This window comes from Aquarana catesbeiana, linkage group LG09 (genome assembly GCF_042186555.1).
Source record: "Aquarana catesbeiana isolate 2022-GZ linkage group LG09, ASM4218655v1, whole genome shotgun sequence".
NCBI lineage: Eukaryota > Metazoa > Chordata > Amphibia > Anura > Ranidae > Aquarana > Aquarana catesbeiana.
Window position 1 is genome coordinate 178,337,960 of NC_133332.1, and position 19,664 is coordinate 178,357,623.

The window sequence follows — 19,664 nt, forward strand, 5'->3', positions numbered from 1 at the left end:
ACATAGCATCACACAATGTTCAGGGACTCAATTCCCCGGTCAAAAGGAGAAAGGTCCTTGACTATTATAAACATCTCAAGCTAGACGTTATTATGCTGCAAGAAACACATTTCCCGTCCAGGAAGTTTCTTCACCCACACTTCCCACAGTTCTTTCTAGCGAGCGCAAACAACAAAACCAAGGGAGTCGCCATCTTAATCTCCAAAAACCATAAATTTGTGAAAATTTCTGAACATGCTGACCCAGAGGGAAGGTTCTTCTTGGTAAAGGGCACGGTGGGAGACCGTCTGTATTCACTGGTCTCCTATTATGCTCCGAATAGAGGACAAGCTAAATTTTTTGACTCACTCTCACACACACTAGCACAGAAATTAGAAGGGACGATCTTTCTTGGCGGTGACTCGAACGCAGCGTTCGATCAGGGGATGGATAAGTCTAAACCCCCGCGGTCTCAACTCACACGTCCCACCAAAGAAAGTCTCAGAATCGCAAAGACGATACATGCACATGGCCTATCTGACACTTGGAGGGAACTTAATCCCAACAAGCGAGACTTCACTCATTATTCTTCCCCGCACAACACATACGCACGGATCGACCACATCCTGACCCCATCCTCTATACTCCCATCAATACACAAAGCCCAAATTAGAGAATCGGCCCTATCAGATCACTCCATTGTCTACATAACACTGAAAACAGGGGCACTGGGTGGATCTAGAGGACTTTGGAGGCTCAATGAGTCGCTCCTGTCTGACCCCATAAGAGTCACGGAACTTGAAACAGCACTGCAGGAGTACTTTACACTCAATAAAACAGCGGACACATCCCCAGAAATGCTCTGGGCAGCGCACAAGTCTTTCATAAGGGGTAAACTCATTCAGATCTCCACACAGATAAAAAGAGAACAAAGAGCTGAAATATTTTGGTTAGACGCAGAATACAATAAACTCAAAGCTTCACACAAAAAAGATCCATCCAGGGCTCCCTCCTCGCTTATCGACAAAGCCAGATTAGATCTGAACCTAGCACTCACAGTCAAAGCTGAAAAGGCCATTCGCTGGAACAAACATAAATTCTACACGCAGGCAGACAAAATAGGCCCCCTACTGGCAACAAAACTTTCTCCCCCCATCAAAACTCATGCTCTACCTAAGATCAGGGTAAAAGGTCAACCCCCCACAACCAATCCGTCCAAGATACTAGAAGCTTTCCAAGCATTTTACTCTAACTTGTATAGACGACCTATTACACCCACCGCTGACTTAATTCCCAGCTTCCTGAAGGACCTTCCTATCCTCTCCCTAAAAGACGCTCACAAACAAAGGATGGAATCACCCATAACGGAAGAGGAAGTATTGGGGGTTATCAAGGACCTCAGAAAGGGGTCCGCCCCAGGTCCTGATGGTCTCTCCATACCCTATTATAAATCCTTTGCGCATATTCTAACACCTCACCTGACATCCTTCTTTAACTCCAAGACCAGTGGAGACCCCCTAGACACTCACCTTAACACAGCCTTGATTACAGTCATACCCAAACCTGACAAGAACCTCGAGGACGTTAGCAACTACAGGCCGATCTCCCTCATAAATAACGACCTAAAAGTACTCACAAAAATAATGGCTAACAGGTTATCTTCCTTCATTAGTCAGTACATACATAAGGATCAGGTGGGATTCATACCTGGAAGACAGGGCCCTGACCAAATACGGCGGGCAATAGATATTACCTCGATCTTGCAAACTAACTGGGAAGGGGGATCAACCCAAGCAGGATTCCTGTTGTCCCTGGACCTGCAGAAGGCCTTTAACACGGTCTCCTGGCCCTACATCTTCTCACTATTAGAGAGGTGGGGCTTCGGTGATCGCTTCCTTGGCCTTCTGCATGCCCTTTACTCCCGTCCGAGGGCCCAGATACGTCTACAGGGACACTATTCCAAACCTATAGAAATTATGAGAGGCACCAGGCAAGGGTGCCCGTTTTCTCCTCTCATATTCGCAATAGCTATTGAAACACTGGCGATCGCGGTGCGACATAACTCGGACATCAAAGGGGTGACCTGTGGGGACCAAACGCACAAATGCGGCATTTTCGCCGACGACATCCTCCTCTTCCTGACCTCCCCCGTAACTACATTACCCAATCTCTGCTTATTGTTAGAGAAATTTGCCAAAATCTCAGGACTTGAAGTTAACTTCTCTAAATCCCAAGCTCTCAACATCTCTTTATCTCCTCAAACAGTCTCCTCTCTCAAACAATCCTTCAAATTCAAATGGAGCGATACATCCATTTGCTATCTAGGTATCACATTGACTGCCAAAACAGAAACTCTTTGCACACACAATTTCCCCCCTCTCTTTAAACAACTGGAAGCAGACCTTGTCCAATGGTCGAAACATGAGCTATCATGGCTAGGCCGAATCAATTCCATCAAAATGACCCTCCTACCCAGACTTCTCTACTTTTTTCGCTCCCTTCCTATACCAATCAGGAAAGCCCACTTACGATCTCTACAGAGTAACATAATTAAATATATCTGGGGTAAAAAAGGATATCGCATCCCCCAGAACACTTTATTCATCCACAGACGCAAAGGAGGGCTAGGTCTCCCGAACTTGCATAAATATTACTTAGCAGCCAGACTCGCACAATTGTCCATGATTTACTCCAGATATGAAAAACCTGATTGGGTCAATATAGAAAGACAGGCCATCCCCAACCACACGCTAGATCACATACTCTGGTGCCCGACCAAATCCAGGCCACCCATCCTCTCACCCACTCTATCCCACTCCTGCGCCTTATGGGATTCCCTCCGACTGGTCCCGTCTCTGGTCTCCAAGGGTCGCCCTCTAGCACATCTCTTTCACAACCCCGATTTCCCACCTGGACTAGACATCTCAGCTTACAAATGGTGGCTTGACAAAGGGCTATACCGAATAGGACATTTCTTCACCCCCACTGGACCAATCGATCTCAAATTTTGCATCAAACACCTTGAACTCCCGGAATCAGAACGCTTCCGTTTCTACCAAATCACCAATTTCCTACATACCATCTGGAAGGAAAAACCCCTTCCCCCCCAAATTTACAGCCTACGAGTTGTGGTGCGGTCAAGCCATGGAGCAGAGGGGGGGGATCTCGGTGATATATTCAGCCCTCACTTGTCCCATGGACAAAACCCCATACATGAAGGCTTGGGAGACTGACTTTCAACTTAGCAGAGATCTGGAGACTTGGCAAGCAGCTCTATTCAGATCCTTCAAAGGGATCCAAAATATCTCACTCATGGAGGCAAGCGTCAAACTGCTAACCAGATGGTACCTAACCCCAACCAGGCTAGCAACCATATACCCCACAACAAGCCCTCTGTGCTTCAGAGGATGCCAACACCTAGGCACCATGGCCCACATTTGGTGGGAATGCCCCAAAATCCGCACTTTCTGGAGAAAAGTTTTCTCCATGATCTTCAAGGTGACGGCTTGCCAGGTCCCCAGGATCCCAGAGGTAGCTCTTCTAAACACATACATCCCAGGCATAACCAAGGCATCACAAATGCTGATTCACTTTATACTGCTGGGTACAAAAATCACAATTGCCAAAGCCTGGAAACAATCAAAACCTACAATCCACACAGTCAAAAGGAAGATCTCTTGGATCATGACCCAAGAAAAACTCACCAGCATTCTGATGGACTCCTCCTTGAAATTCCAAAAAATATGGGAGCCTTGGGCCCAATATATGGGTACTTCCCTCATTCTGGGTGCTCAGGTACAACATCATTCCTAAACATTCTTTAAACACGTCTAACCAATAATTATGCAAGAGGCACGCAGATGCAAGAATCATATCTCCTCACCTAACATGAGGACCCCCTTTCCCACCTCTCCCCTTCTCACTCACTCTCTTTCTTCTCTTTCTTCTTTCTATCATCTCTATCGGTTAACTCAAGCTAGAGGGCTAAATGTTGATAACTTCATTAAATGCTACAGTTAGGTAGCCCCCCTCGCTCAGGGGGATACGCAACTGTCCTATTTTACCTGTTTACTCGGCCCATATGGGCAGTGTAGTAAGGGAGAATTCCCTCGCCCGGCACAGTCAGTTCCCATCAGGGGTGCCGGGGGTAGGGAAGAGATCCCTAAAGTTTTAGGGGTAGAGCCAGGATCTTGTTATGTTTGATTTTGGATCCAGATAATCATCAGAGAGCCTCCCTACAAGTTTCCAAGGCCGAGCAGACTTCTGTAAAACTTTTCTGTTTGTAACTTTTTAATGTCTTACCCTAGGAGGCATTCCCTCCTGAGCGTATACATATGTTATTGCATAATTTGTATGTACTAATTAAAATAAAAACATATTGAAAGTAATATAGGATCAGAACACCACCAATTTTCTTCAGGTAGCTTTAGGTGCACACTGTGCAGAGGACGCACTACACTAATTTGAAAATACTGCAGCTGCCTGCGGTACTGTACTAATAGGATCAGAAGAACACCACCAATTTTCTTCAGGTAGCTTTAGGTGCACACTGTGTAGAGGACGCACTACACTAATTTGTAAATACTGCAGCTGTCTGCGGTACTGTACTAATAGGATCAGAAGAACACCACCAATTTTCTTCAGGTAGCTTTAGGTGCACACCGTGCAGAGGACGCACTACACTAACTTATAAATTCTACAGCTGCCTGCGGTACTGTACTAATAGGATCAGAAGAACAACACCAATTTTCTTCAAGTAGCTTTAGGTTCACACTGTGCAGAGGATGCACAACACTAACTGTAAATACTGTAGCTAATAGGACTAATAGGATCAGAAGAAAAACAGCAATTTTCTTCAGGTAGCTTTTGGTGCACACTGTGCAGAGGATGTAGTACACTAACTGTACTGTAGCTGCCTACCTGTGGTATTAATAGGATCAGAAGAACACCACCAATTTTCTTCAGGTAGCTTTAGGTGCACACTGTGCAGAGGACACAGTACACTAACTGTAAGTGCTGTGGCTGCCTGTCTGTGGTATTAATAGGAGCAGAACAACAGCAATTGTCTTCAGGTAGCTTTAGGTGCACACTGTGCAGAGGACGCACTACACTAACTTGTAAATACTACAGCTGCCTGCAATACTAATAGGATCAGAAGAACACCTCCAATTTTCTTCAGGTAGCTTTAGGTGCACACTATGCAGAGGACGCACTACACTAACTTGTAAATACTACAGCTGCCTGCCTGTGGTATTAATATAGGATCAGAACACCACCAATTTTCTTCAGGTAGCTTTAGGTGCACACTGTGCAGAGGACGCACTACACTAATTTGTAAATACTGCAGCTGCCTGCTGTACTGTACTAATAGTATCAGAAGAACACCACTAATTTTCTTCAGGTAGCTTTAGGTGCACACTGTGCAGAGGACGCACTACACTAACTTGTAAATTCTATAGCTGCCTGCAGTACTGTACTAATAGGATCAGAAGAACACCACCAATTTTCTTCAGGTAGCTTTAGGTTCACACTGTGCAGAGGACGCACAACACTAACTGTAAATACTGTAGCTAATAGGACTAATAGGATCAGAAGAAAAACAGCAATTTTCTTCAGGTAGCTTTTGGTGCACACTGTGCAGAGGATGTAGTACACTAACTGTAAATACTGTAGCTGCCTGCCTGTGGTATTAATAGGATCAGAAGAACACCACCAATTTTCTTCAGGTAGCTTTAGGTGCACACTGTGCAGAGGACACAGTACACTAACTGTAAGTGCTGTGGCTGCCTGTCTGTGGTATTAATAGGAGCAGAACAACAGCAATTGTCTTCAGGTAGCTTTAGGTGCACACTGTGCAGAGGACGCACTACACTAACTTTTAAATACTACAGCTGCCTGCCTGTGGTATTAATATAGGATCAGAACACCACCAATTTTCTTCAGGTAGCTTTAGGTGCACACTGTGCAGAGGACGCACTACACTAATTTGTAAATACTGCAGCTGCCTACGGTACTGTACTAATAGGACCAGAAGAACACCACCAATTTTCTTCAGGTAGCTTTAGGTGCACACTGTGCAGAGGACGCACTGCACTAATTTGTAAATATTGCAGCTGCCTGCGGTACTGTACTAATAGGATCAGAAAATCACCACTAATTTTCTTCAGGTAGCTTTAGGTGCACACTGTGCAGAGGACGCACTACACTAACTTGTAAATTCTACAACTGTCTGCGATACTGTACTAATAGGATCAGAAGAACACCACCAATTTTCTTCAGGTAGCTTTAGGTGCACACTGTGCAGAAGACGCACTACACTAACTTGTAAATACTACAGCTGCCTGCCTGTGGTATCAATATAGGATCAGAACACCACCATTTTTTTTCAGGTAGCTTTAGCTGCACACTGTGTAGAAGATGCACTACACTAATTTGTAAATACTGCAGCTGCCTACGGTACTGTACTAATAGGATCAGAAGAACACCACCAATTTTCTTCAGGTAGCTTTAGGTGCACACTGTGCAGAGGACGCAGTACACTAACTTGTAAATAGTATAGCTGCCTGCCTGTGGTATTAATATAGGATCAGAACACCACCAATTTTCTTCAGGTAGCTTTAGGTGCACACTGTGCAGAGAACGCACTACACTAATTTCTAAATACTGCAGTTGCCTGCGGTACTGTACTAATAGGATCAGAAGAACACCACCAATTTTCTTCAGGTAGTTTTAGGTGCACACTGTGCAGAGGACGCACTACACTAATTTGTAAATACTGCAGCTGCCTGCGGTACTGTACTAATAGGATCAGAAGAACACCACCAATTTTCTTCAGGTAGCTTTAGGTGCACACTGTGAAGAGGACACACTACACTGACTTATAAATTCTACAGCTGCCTGCGGTACTGTACTAATAGGATCAGAAGAACACCACCGATTTTCTTCAAGTAGCTTTAGGTTCACACTGTGCAGGGGACGCACAACACTAACTGTAAATACTGTAGCTAATAGGACTACTAGGATCAGAAGAAAACCAGCAATTTTCTTCAGGTAGCTTTTGGTGCACACTGTGCAGAGGACGCAGTACACTAACTGTAAATACTGTAGCTGCCTGCCTGTGGTATTAATAGGATCAGAAGAACACCACCAATTTTCTTCAGGTAGCTTTAGGTGCACACTGTGCAGAGGACACAGTACACAAACTGTAAATACTGCGGCTGCCTGTCTGTGGTATTAATAGGAGCAGAACAACAGCAATTGTCTTCAGGTAGCTTTAGGTGCACACTGTGCAGAGGACGCACTACACTAACTTGTAAATACTACAGCTGCCTGCAATACTAATAGGATCAGAAGAACACCATCAATTTTCTTCAGGTAGCTTTAGGTGCACACTATGCAGAGGACGCACTACACTAACTTGTAAATACTACAGCTGCCTGCCTGTGGTATTAATATAGGATCAGAACACCACCAATTTTCTTCAGGTAGCTTTAGGTGCACACTGTGCAGAGGACGCACTACACTAATTTGTAAATACTGCAGCTGCCTGCAATACTAATAGGATCAGAAGAACACCACCAATTTTCTTGAGGTAGCTTTAGGTGCACACTGTGCAGAGGACACAGTACACAAACTGTAAATACTGTGGCTGCCTGTCTGTGGTATTAATAGGAGCAGAACAACAGCAATTGTCTTCAGGTAGCTTTAGGTGCACACTGTGCAGAGGACGCACTACACTAACTTGTAAATACTACAGCTGCCTGCAATACTGATAGGATCAGAAGAACACCATCAATTTTCTTCAGGTAGCTTTAGGTTCACACTGTGCAGAGGACGCACTACACTAACTTGTAAATTCTACAGCTGCCTGCAATACTAATAGGATCAGAAAAACACCATCAATTTTCTTCAGGTAGCTTTAGATGCACACTATGCAGAGGACGCACTACACTAACTTGTAAATACTACAGCTGCCTGCCTGTGGTATTAATATAGGATCAGAACACCACCAATTTTCTTCAGGTAGCTTTAGGTGCACACTGTGCAGAGGACGCACTACACTAATTTGTAAATACTGCAACTGCCTACGGTACTGTACTAATAGGATCAGAAGAACACCACCAATTTTCTTCAGGTAGCTTTAGGTGCACACTGTGCAGAGGACACACTACACTAATTTGTAAATACTGCTGCTGCCTACGGTACTGTACTAATAGGATCAGAAGAACACCACCAATTTTCTTCAGGTAGCTTTAGGTGCACACTGTGCAGAGGACGCACTACACTAACTTGTAAATACTACAGCTGCCTGCAATACTAATAGGATCAGAAGAACACCATCAATTTTCTTCAGGTAGCTTTAGGTGCACACTGTGCAGAGGACGCACTACACTAACTAGTAAATGCTACAGCTGCCTGCAATACTAATAGGATCAGAAGAACACCATCAATTTTCTTCAGGTAGCTTTAGGTGCACACTGTGCAGAGGACGCACTACACTAACTTGTAAATACTACAGCTGCCTGCAATACTAATAGGATCAGAAGAACACCATCAATTTTCTTCAGGTAGCTTTAGGTGCACACTATGCAGAGGACGCACTACACTAACTTGTAAATACTACAGCTGCCTGCCTGTGGTATTAATATAGGATCAGAACACCACCAATTTTCTTCAGGTAGCTTTAGGTGCACACTGTGCAGAGGACGCACTACACTAATTTGTAAATACTGCAGCTGCCTACGGTACTGTTCTGATAGGACCAGAAGAACACCACCAATTTTCTTCAGGTAGCTTTAGGTCCACACTGTGCAGAGGACGCACTGCACTAATTTGTAAATATTGCAGCTGCCTGCGGTACTGTACTAATAGGATCAGAAAATCACCACTAATTTTCTTCAGGTAGCTTTAGGTGCACACTGTGCAGAGGATGCACTACACTAACTTGTAAATTCTACAGCTGCCTGCGATAGTGTACTAATAGGATCAGAAGAACACCACCAATTTTCTTCAGGTAGTTTTAGGTGCACACTGTGCAGATGACGCACTACAGTAACTTGTATATACTACAGCTGCCTGCCTGTGGTATTAATATAGGATCAGAACACCACCAATTTTCTTCAGGTAGCTTTAGGTGCACACTGTGCAGAGGACGCACTACACTAATTTGTAAATACTGCAACTGCCTACGGTACTGTACTAATAGGATCAGAAGAACACCACCAATTTTCTTCAGGTAGCTTTAGGTGCACACTGTGCAGAGGACACACTACACTAATTTGTAAATACTGCTGCTGCCTATGGTACTGTACTAATAGGATCAGAAGAACACCACCAATTTTCTTCAGGTAGCTTTAGGTGCACACTGTGCAGAGGACGCACTACACTAATTTGTAAATACTGCAGCTGCCTGCTGTACTGTACTAATAGTATCAGAAGAACACCACTAATTTTCTTCAGGTAGCTTTAGGTGCACACTGTGCAGAGGACGCACTACACTAACTTGTAAATTCTATAGCCTCCTGCAGTACTGTACTAATAGGATCAGAAGAACACCACCAATTTTCTTCAGGTAGCTTTAGGTGCACACTGTGCAGAGGACGCACAACACTAACTGTAAATACTGTAGCTAATAGGACTAATAGGATCAGAAGAACACCAGCAATTTTCTTCAGGTAGCTTTAGGTGAACACTGTGCAGAGGACACAGTACACTAACTGTAAATACTGCAGCTGCCTGCCTTTGGTATTAATAGGATCAGAAGAACACCACCAATTTTATTCAGGTAGCTTTAGGTGCACACTGTGCAGAGGACACAGTGCACTAACTGTAAATACTGTAGCTGCCTGTCTGTGGTATTAATAGGAGCAGAACAACAGCAATTGTCTTCAGGTAGCTTTAGGTGCACACTGTGCAGAGGACACAGTACACTAACTGTAAATACTGTAGCTGCCTGCCTGTGGTATTAATAGGTTTAGAAGAACACCACCAATTTTCCTCAGGTAGCTTTAGGTGCACACTGTGCAGAGGACACAATACACTGACTGTAAATACTGTAGCTGCCTGTCTGTGGTATTTATAGGAGCAGAACAACAGCAATTGTCTTCAGGTAGCTTTAGGTGCACACTGTGCAGAGGACACACTACACTAACTTGTAAATACTACAGCTGCCTGCGGTACTAATAGGTTCAGAAGAACACCACCAATTTTCTTCAGGTAGCTTTAGGTGCACACTGTACAGAGGACGCACTACACTAACTTGTAAATACTACAGCTGCCTGCCTGTGGTATTAATATAGGATCAGAAGAACACCACTAATTTTCTTCAGTTAGCTTTAGCTGCACACTGTGTAGAAGACGCACTACACTAATTTGTAAATACTGCAGCTACCTACGGTACTGTACTAATAGGATCAGAAGAACACCACCAATTTTCTTCAGGTAGCTTTAGGCGCACACTGTGCAGAGGACGCACTACACTAACTGTAAATACTGTAGGTAATAGAAATAATAGGATCAGAAGAACACCAGCATTTTTCTTCAGGTAGCTGTAAATACTGTAAAAACACCTGCCTGCCTGTCAGTAGGAAGAGAATAACAGGAATGGATCTAGCTAAACTGAATACAGTGTGTATATATATATATATATATATATATATATATATACACAACACCTAGGATGTATTTATATAATTTATATACACAGTACGCTGTAAGTGCAGCTAACTGACTCGCCTGCCTACTCTATCTAACTTGAATCAAATGACACTGTCTCTCTCTCTATCTATCTCTCTCTCAACGTCAGAACACACTACACAGGGCCGCCGTGCAGGCAGCCTTATATAGTGTGGGGCGTGTACTAAACCCCCTGAGCCATAATTGTCCAAAGCCACGCTGGCTTTGGCCAATTACAGCTATCTGTACAGATGTGGGTCATAGTTCATGCTTGGGCAATCATCAGCCAGCAAAGCACTGCCATGCCCATTGAATTATGCCGCAGTGAATTATGGGTCGTGAAGCACCACTCGAATTTGTCGCAAACGGCCCATATCGTTCATAATTCAACGAACGGGGGAACATACAATGTTCGAGTCGAACATGGGTTTGACTCAAACATGAAGCTCATCCCTACTAATGAATAATATTTTCTTGCACTAAGCACTTTTTGTTCACTGTGTCAGTCAGCGCACCATTTTTTTTTCTTTTGCACTTTTTTTTTTAAAAAGCATTTGCACATTTGTTTCATAGAGACAAATATTTTTTGTATGACAGATGAATTATTTTATGCAATGACACAGGTTTTATCATTATATATGATTGTTGTATCGAATCTATTTCACCCATGAACAGTAGGGAATCAGGTTAATAGTAGGGATGAGCCCGACGTTCAACTCGAACATCGGGTGTTCACTCGTTCACCGAATACTGAACATTATGGGGTGTTTGCGGGAAATACAAGTGCCCGCGGAACGTGCCATAATGAATGGTGAGACTATCAATGCACTGTGAGATCAGAGTGCATTGACGGCTGCTGATTGGCAAAAGTATGCACCTGACCTGCATGCTTTGGCCAATCACAGCACGCTCTGCTGTGAGAGCCATGATTGGCCAAAGGCAGGGTGCCTTTGGCCACTCATGGCTCAGGGGGCTGAGTCCACTCCCCAAACTATGTAAGGCTGCTTACATGGCAACTGTACATAGTTTTATGAATGAGAGCAGCAAAATTACATTTGTAAAGGAAAAAATGTCATTTAAAACTGCTCGCTGCTGTAATGTATTGCCAAATACCGGCAATATAGATAAAAATCATTGAAAAAAATGGCATTGGTCCCCTTTGGGTCTGGTATGGCTATTAAGGGGAACCCTGCACCAAAATAAAAAAATGTGTGGGGGTCCCCCCGAAATCCATACTAGGCCATTCAGGTCTGGTATGGATTTTAAGGGGAACCTCGAGCCAAAATGTAGAAAAAGGCATAGGGATCCCCCAAAATCCATACCAGACCCTTATGCAAGCACACAAACTTGCAGACCACAGGAAAAGGGGGAGACAAGAGAGCGTAACCAGGCCACATGCCCTCGACATGGGGAGGGTGTTTTGGGGTCCCCCCAAAACACCTTGTCCCCATGTTGATGGGGACAAGGGCCTCATCCCCACAACCCTTGCCCAGTGGTTGTGGGGGTCTGCGGGCAAGGGCTTAACAGAATCTGGAAGCCCCTTTTTAACAAGGGGACCCCCCTATGTGAATGAGTATCGGGTACATTGTACCCCTACACATTCACCAAAAAAAGTGTCAAAATGGTAAAAATGACAGGAGACAGTTTGGGGCAAGTCATTTATTTAAAAAAAGTGCCCCGCGATGTCCATTCATCTTCGATCACAGCGTCTAATGAAATGAGAAAAAAGGGTGGCCCCGCCCTCAGCTATATAACAGCTGTCAATGCAGAAAGCATGCAGTCAGCGGGAGCCTCCCATTAATGCAGTGTTTTTTCCGTCTTTTTTTTTTCTCGAGTCATCAGGTGCTGTGATCGAAGATGAATGAACATTGCAGGGCATTTCTTTTTTTTTTTAAATAAAGGACTTGTCCCAAATTGTCTACTGTCATTTTTAACATGTTGACACATTTTTGGTGAATGTGTAGGGGTACAATGTACCTGATACCCATTCACAAGGGGGGCAGAATCTGGGGGTCACCTTGTTAAAGGGGGCTTCCATATTCCAATAATCTTCCCCCCGCAGATCCCCACATCCACCGGGCAAGGGTTGTGGGGATGAGGCCTTTGTCCCCATCAACATGGGGACAAGTTGCTTTGAGGGGACTCCAATGCCCCCTCCCCATGTTGGGGCATGTGGCCTGGTACAGGTTCAGGGGGGCACTCTCTCATCCCTCCCTTTTTCTGCAGCCTGCCAGGTTGCGTGCTCTCGCATAAGGGTCTGGTATGGATTTTGGGGGGACTCCTATGCCATTTTTTTTCATTTTGGCTCGGGTTCTCCTTAAAATCCATACCAGACCTGAGGGGCCCAGTATGGATTTTGGGGGAACCCCTACGCATTTTTTTTTTAAATTTTGGTGCAGGGTTCCCCTTAAAATCCATCCCAGACATGAAGGGCCTGGTATGGATTTTGGGGGACCCCAAGCTATTTAAAAAAAAAAAATTGGTGTGGGGTTCCCCTTAATATCCATACCAGACCCAAAGGGCCTGGTAATGGGCTGGGGGGACCAATGCTGTTTTTTTCAATGATTTTTATCTATATTGCCAGGATTCTGCAATACATTACAACAGTGAGCAGTTTTAAATGACATTTTTTCCTTTACAAATGTAATTTTGCTGTGGTACTGTTCTAAACATGGGAAAAATGTGCTACTTTACATGCATACTAAGGATAACCCCCCCAGGTACAATATTTAAAGGATTATTTCATTTTTATTGTTTCACTTTAAGCATTATTAAAATTACTGCTCCTGAAAAACAACCGTTTCTAAAACTTTTTTTTTGCATTGATACATGTCTCCTGGGGCAGGACCCGGGTCCCCAAACACTTTTTATGACAATAACTTGCATATAAGCTTTTAAAATTAGCACTTTTGATTTTTCATGTTCATGTCCCATAAACTTTAACGGTGGTCGCACAATTTTTTTGCCTGTTCGCAAGTTCTTGTGCGAACCGAACAGGGGGTTGTTCAGCTCATCCCTAGTTAATAGCAGTGGGTTCACTATGACCAGATTGTGGGATCATAGATTTGCGCTGCTTGCTCTTTTTTTCTTGCTAAAAATGGAGACTTGCGGGGCTCGTGCTGTAGACTTGCGAGGCTCTTGCTAGAGGCTTGCAGGGCTCTTGCTGTAGACTTACCACTGCAACTTTGCTCTTGCTAGAGACTTGCCACTCAAATTTGCTACAAATTGGAAAAGTGTCAACTAGAACTTGTGCTTCAAGTGCTCTTCAAGTGTACAACTTGCCAGGGAAGCTGTGCAGCAAGTTCACAAGACTTACAATTCAATATTGCCACAAATGTGTGACAAGTTATCCTTACTATCTGGGAAGGGGATGGGAATAAAGGGAAGGCAACACATGTTCTTTAGATAACCATGGAACTGAGCATAGCTCCATATCCAAGACTAAATGTTTGAGGTCTACCCAAATTTTACATCGAGAATGCACTTTCCAATCCACCACCCGAACAAAATGAACCGCCCAATAGTACCCTTGCAGATTGGGGAGACCGATTCCACCACTAGATTTTGGTAGCACCAGCTTTGCCCATCCTATTCAAGCAGGTCTGTTACCCCATAGAAAAGCCCTACACATGCCCTTGTACGATGCAATGAAAGAAGACTGTAAGCGGATTGGAAGATTTGCAATTTATGGAGTAAGCATGGAAAAATCGTCATCTTTAAAATAGAGGCTCACCCAAACCAGGAGATAGTGAGAACATCCTACCGTTGAAAATCCTTGAGTATACTTTTCAGTTCCACTAAGTAATATCTGTTATATAGTTCTGACAGATCAGCAGGGAGTTATATACCTAGCATCTACTTTCTATTAAAAGGGACAATTTGTCTGACATTACTTTACTATCTCTGCAGGTAGTGAAACATTCAGTGCAAAAGATTTTGACTAGTTAATTTTCAAGTTTGAAAGAAGTTTTAAATTTTCAAGGACTGGCATAAGATTAGGTAAGGATGTCAGGGGTGAAGAAAGGAAAAGCAAGATGTCTGCAAAAGCTGCAATCTTGAATTCCCGCTTGTGCACCTTTATTCCCTTAATATCTGAGTTGGCACTAATGCAATGAAGAAGAGGTTCCAGTGTAAGGATGTAGAGTAGGGGAGAGAAGACATCCCTGTCTGGTCCATTATGAATAGAGAAGGAGCTCAACAAGTGCCGTTGACTCTGACTCCAGCTCTTGGGTTAGCGTATAAGGAAAAGATGTGTATCCGCCAATTCCTTTGCTGTCTTTTCAACCTACTTATCTTGTCAGAGAGTTCCAATATCAAGGTTTTATGTTCTTTCTTCTTCCTAGCCACTTCCTCCCCTAGACAGAAAGGGGAGATTGGGTAATAAACCTAACTAAAGTGCTCTTTCACTAACCCTGGAAGTGAATTCAGACCTGCTAGTCCACTTTATAGGAAAAATTTGGGGAATAAAGGAAATGGGAAGAAAATCTGGCGAGTTTCAAAGGGGATTTCTTTTTTATTAGATCCCTCAAAATGTATTTATAATAACCAACAGTGTGGTTTTCATCCCTCATTAGCAGGACTCTCTGTTCTAATTAAGGATGCTTAAGCAAGAGTAAACATTTGACATTTTCATTGTTATAGCCTCTTCTCATTGCTCAAGGGTTATTAATACACATTGTTAGCAGGAAAGCAGCAAATCACGCACAGATGATGTCAGATCACATCTAACTTTATAAAAGATAGCGCACATTGCAAAGCTACCTACGACTGTCCCTTTTTTGACCTTTCACCCAAAATGGGCTTCATCACAAAGATCTGTGATCAAGACTGTAATGGGTGAATTTGTAGAAAAGAGCTGGGGGAGAAGGACTTTTTCATGTTGGAAGAATGACTATTTTGGTATAGAAGATGAGAAATTGCAGGAGGCACTTTGAAAAGCAGATCACCTGAAACTTATTCAGTATACCCAATAGTCAGACCATGGGGTTCCATATACTCAGGAAACCTTGTGACATGTTAAGGAAAACAGTTATATCAGAAGCTCTGTGAACACTCACATTTCTAAAGTAGTAGAAGAAACCAGTCCTCAGCCCACAGTTCTTAAAACAGTGTGGTGAGGCCCTAAAGCCCAGTTTATGCAGAGCTATTGGTATGCAGTATATTTGCTAAAAAAAAGAACATATGGATAATTTTATTGTTAGAGGAGAATAAGAAGCACAGAGTGAGTTTAAATATTCTAAAAATTCAATCCAAACATCCATTTTGAATTAAAGTATTAGGAGACTACCACTGCTTCCAAGTCTGTGCAAGAATTGTCTCTGGCTGGGACAATCCAGGTATGCATTGTGGTCAATTGGGAAGCTAGATTGTATAGATAAAAATTAGGGAATGCTAAGCCCACTAAGGATTGTAGTAACTGCCTCTCAAGAGAGGTGTTCTGGGTTTGTGGTTCCCAGATGAAAGAGGGACAGAAAGAATTGATCCATTTGAAGCACTTAGACGGTATTGGACTTGGAGATTTGGATAACATGCAAAGGATGTTTGGTAAAAATATTACAATATTAATCCTAAGGTTCATTCAATGTCTTGTCTTTTTGAGTAGGGTTTCAATAAGTGATATAAGGTTATTATGGATAAATGTACTGAATGAAAGTTGTACCAGTACTCCCAAGTATTTGAACTTGTCTACTACCCATGGTTGAAGGGAGGGATGTATGTTATTAATCATTTCAGGTTCCAAGCAAGAATTTATGCAAATTCACCTTAAGGCTCCATTCTCACCTAGGCATCCCAGATTGAGGGCGGAATCGCCGCCATTCTGCCCATGATTCCGAATTGCTGCAAATCAGGGGATGCGTTGCGATCCCATTACTTATTACTTTCAATGGCACCTCAATTGCAGTGCAATTTTCCCATGATTGTTGCCTGACAAATCGTGGTAAAATTGTGCAGGGAGAATCGCCCGGAACTTCTTTTGTGTGACAGGCGTCCCATGATTTTGTTTGTGCAATTTTACTGCGATTTGTCGGGCAACAATTGCGGCAAAAATGCACCACGATTAGGATGTCATTGAAAGTAACAGGGTCGCAAGCGTGTCCTGCCAATTGTGGAAATTTGGAATTGTGGGCAGAATCGTGGCGATTCCACCCGCGATCTAGGGCGCCGAGGTGTAAACAAAGCCTAAAGCCTGAGTATCTTTCAGATTCCTCTAAAATGACTAGCAGATGGTTCTGGGACTAGATGTATCAGAGTTTCACTTATTCCTTCAGAGAGTGGATATGTAAGACCTTAATGTGAAGTTAGGAGTGTTTCAGGGCTTCCGAAGTTTCTAAAGTAAAAGAAATACGAGACAAGGGGCAACCCTGATGCGTTCCTTGGGATATATAAAATGGTTGGGAAATAGTATTATTTATCCTTGTCCATGCAATTAGTGAGGAGCACAGAACTTTTATCCCGTTTATAAAACTAGGGCCAAATAGGTGAATTAAACACAGCAAATTGGGACATATTATGCTATTAAAGGCCTTATGAGTATCCAGTGAAATTACAACTGTGCTCGGTATGTGGATGATTGCTGGTCACTTCCTTTCCTATCAGGAACCAAATGTCTTTATCGATTTGCATTGCAAACATCATAGCTATTATTTTAGCTTCAACATTGACAAGAATTATCATGCAATATGAATCACACCTAGAGGGATATTTCCCCAGCTTTAGAATAAGTATTATTAATGCTTCTCTCATTGAGGCAGAACGTGTGTTAAGGTCAAATGCTTCATTGAAAGTGTTTAAACAATATTCACAAATTGGAAGGCTAAGTAGGCAATATCATTCTGCTTAAAAAACCATCTAGTTCCAGTATTTTCCTTACTGAGAAATGGAATATTGCCAACACAACCTACTATGTGGAAATTGGGAAAACCAATTCCATCTTAATTTGTGAAGGCATCTGTTGGAGTGCAACTGGGAAGTAATAGACATCTAGTTCCTCAGAGGAATATTGTACCCATGATGCATATAGATCAGAATACAAGACAAAGAAGGCAACTGGTATATCCTTAGTGGCTGTTAGGGCTTGAGAAGTGTAAGTAAGGGTTTTCAAAATAACGTCTGGATTATGTTCTGTTTTAATGAAATATGCAACCAGCCTACCCACCTTATTTCTGAAAGGATTTTTTTTTTTTATTTATTTTATTTTTTTACTATATTTCTTTATTGTTGTAAAGAAATTACAAAGTATACAGAGATATATAGAAACTCATGTAGCCAAATCCCAAGGTGTTTATAAAGCAATTGGTGTTGTCATCTATTGGGTCCATGAAGGAAGGTATGAACACTTGGGGAAAATAGAGCAGTTGAAGTTAGAGCCTGAAGGCACATGGATGCGTATGAGACCAGTCATTGCAATAAAAATGAAAAAGGGGATGAATCCTATGGTCCCCTTTTATATGATACTTTATGTGAGAGTTGTGATTGAGCCAAAGGTTCCAGTTCTTCATAAACTTTGGAAATTGAAGGTGGGCTTTAGCAAAAGAGTACTCCATCAGAAAGTGGTTGTTGAGAATGTGGATATCGTCCTGAATACTCGGTGGGTCTGAGGCTTTCCATTTCCTTATTATAGCAAGTGGAGAAGCTATAAGAGCATGGGTAATGAATGTTCCTAGAAGATGAGGAGCGTCAGTTATTCCCACTCTGAAGAGGGCAAGACATGGAAGCATGGGCATTGAAAACGAAGTAACTGATCCAACGCAGATAGCAAGCAATTGTGATGCAAGTTTGAAGATGACTTGCTAAGCTATTGCTAGACTTGCCAGGCTTCACAAGTTTGTTGCACAATTGCAGCAAGTCTGCATTGCATGACTGCAGATCAACTTTCTTTGCAAACATTCTGCAAGTCTGCTGAAAGTTCTGGTTCAGTTATGATGTGCAATAGTCAATCCACCGCAGGGGTCACTGTGGCTGAATTTTCATGCTGTAGACTTGCAGAATTCTTGCTGCGGACTCACCACTGCAACTTTGATCTTGCTAGAGACTTGCCACGCAAATTTGCTACAAATTGGAAAAGTGTCAACCAGAACATGTGCTTCAATGCCCTGTAAGTGTACAGCTTGCCAGTGAAAATGTGCAGCAAGTTACTAGACTTACAGTTCAACACTGCCACAAATTTGTGGCAAATTATCCTTGCTATCTGGAAATTAGCATATTGACAGTGGCTCAGAATGTGGCAAGGGTCAGGGAGTACCACCAAATGTGATATAGGGTGCCTATATAGCCACAGTTGTGACAGCAGCTTGAAAAAAGAAAGAGGTGAGTTTGGAGGGGTATATTACCACTTGTGGAATATTTTGTGCGGTGACTCCCAGTGTGAAAGGTATTTATTTCAGCAGTTGTTCCAGCTTTAAATGCCATTGTTTAGGAGAGATTGAGAGATGGAGGAACCCTTCCCAGTAAATCATCAAGGTGATTTTAGGTTGAGAGTGTTGTTTAGGCATGAGCCCGATGTTCGTGTAAGTTCGACTTGAACACCAGATGTTCATTTGTTCATAGAACAGATGAACAAATTGGGCAGTTGCGGGATGTTCGCCCACTGGCGAGCGCCCCATAATTCACTGCAAGATCGCAGTGCATTGATGGCTGCTGATTGGCCAAAGCATGCACCTGATCTGTATGCTTCGGCCAATCACAGCGCGATGTGCTGTGAGAGTCATGATTGGCCAAAGGCAGGGTGCCTTTGGCCAATTATGGCTCAGAGGCCATACGCCACACTATATAAGGCTGCTTACACAACGGCTGTGTATATGAATGGAGATTAGGCAGGGAAGTTATGCCGCATACACACGGTCGGACTTTACAGCAGACTTTGCCCGGTGGACTTTTCGACGGACTTTACGACGGACTTTATGAATGAACAGACTTGCCTACACACAATCCACCAAAGTCCATCGAATTTGTACGTGATGACGTATGACCGGACTAAAACAAGGAAGTTCATAGCCAGTAGCCAATAGCTG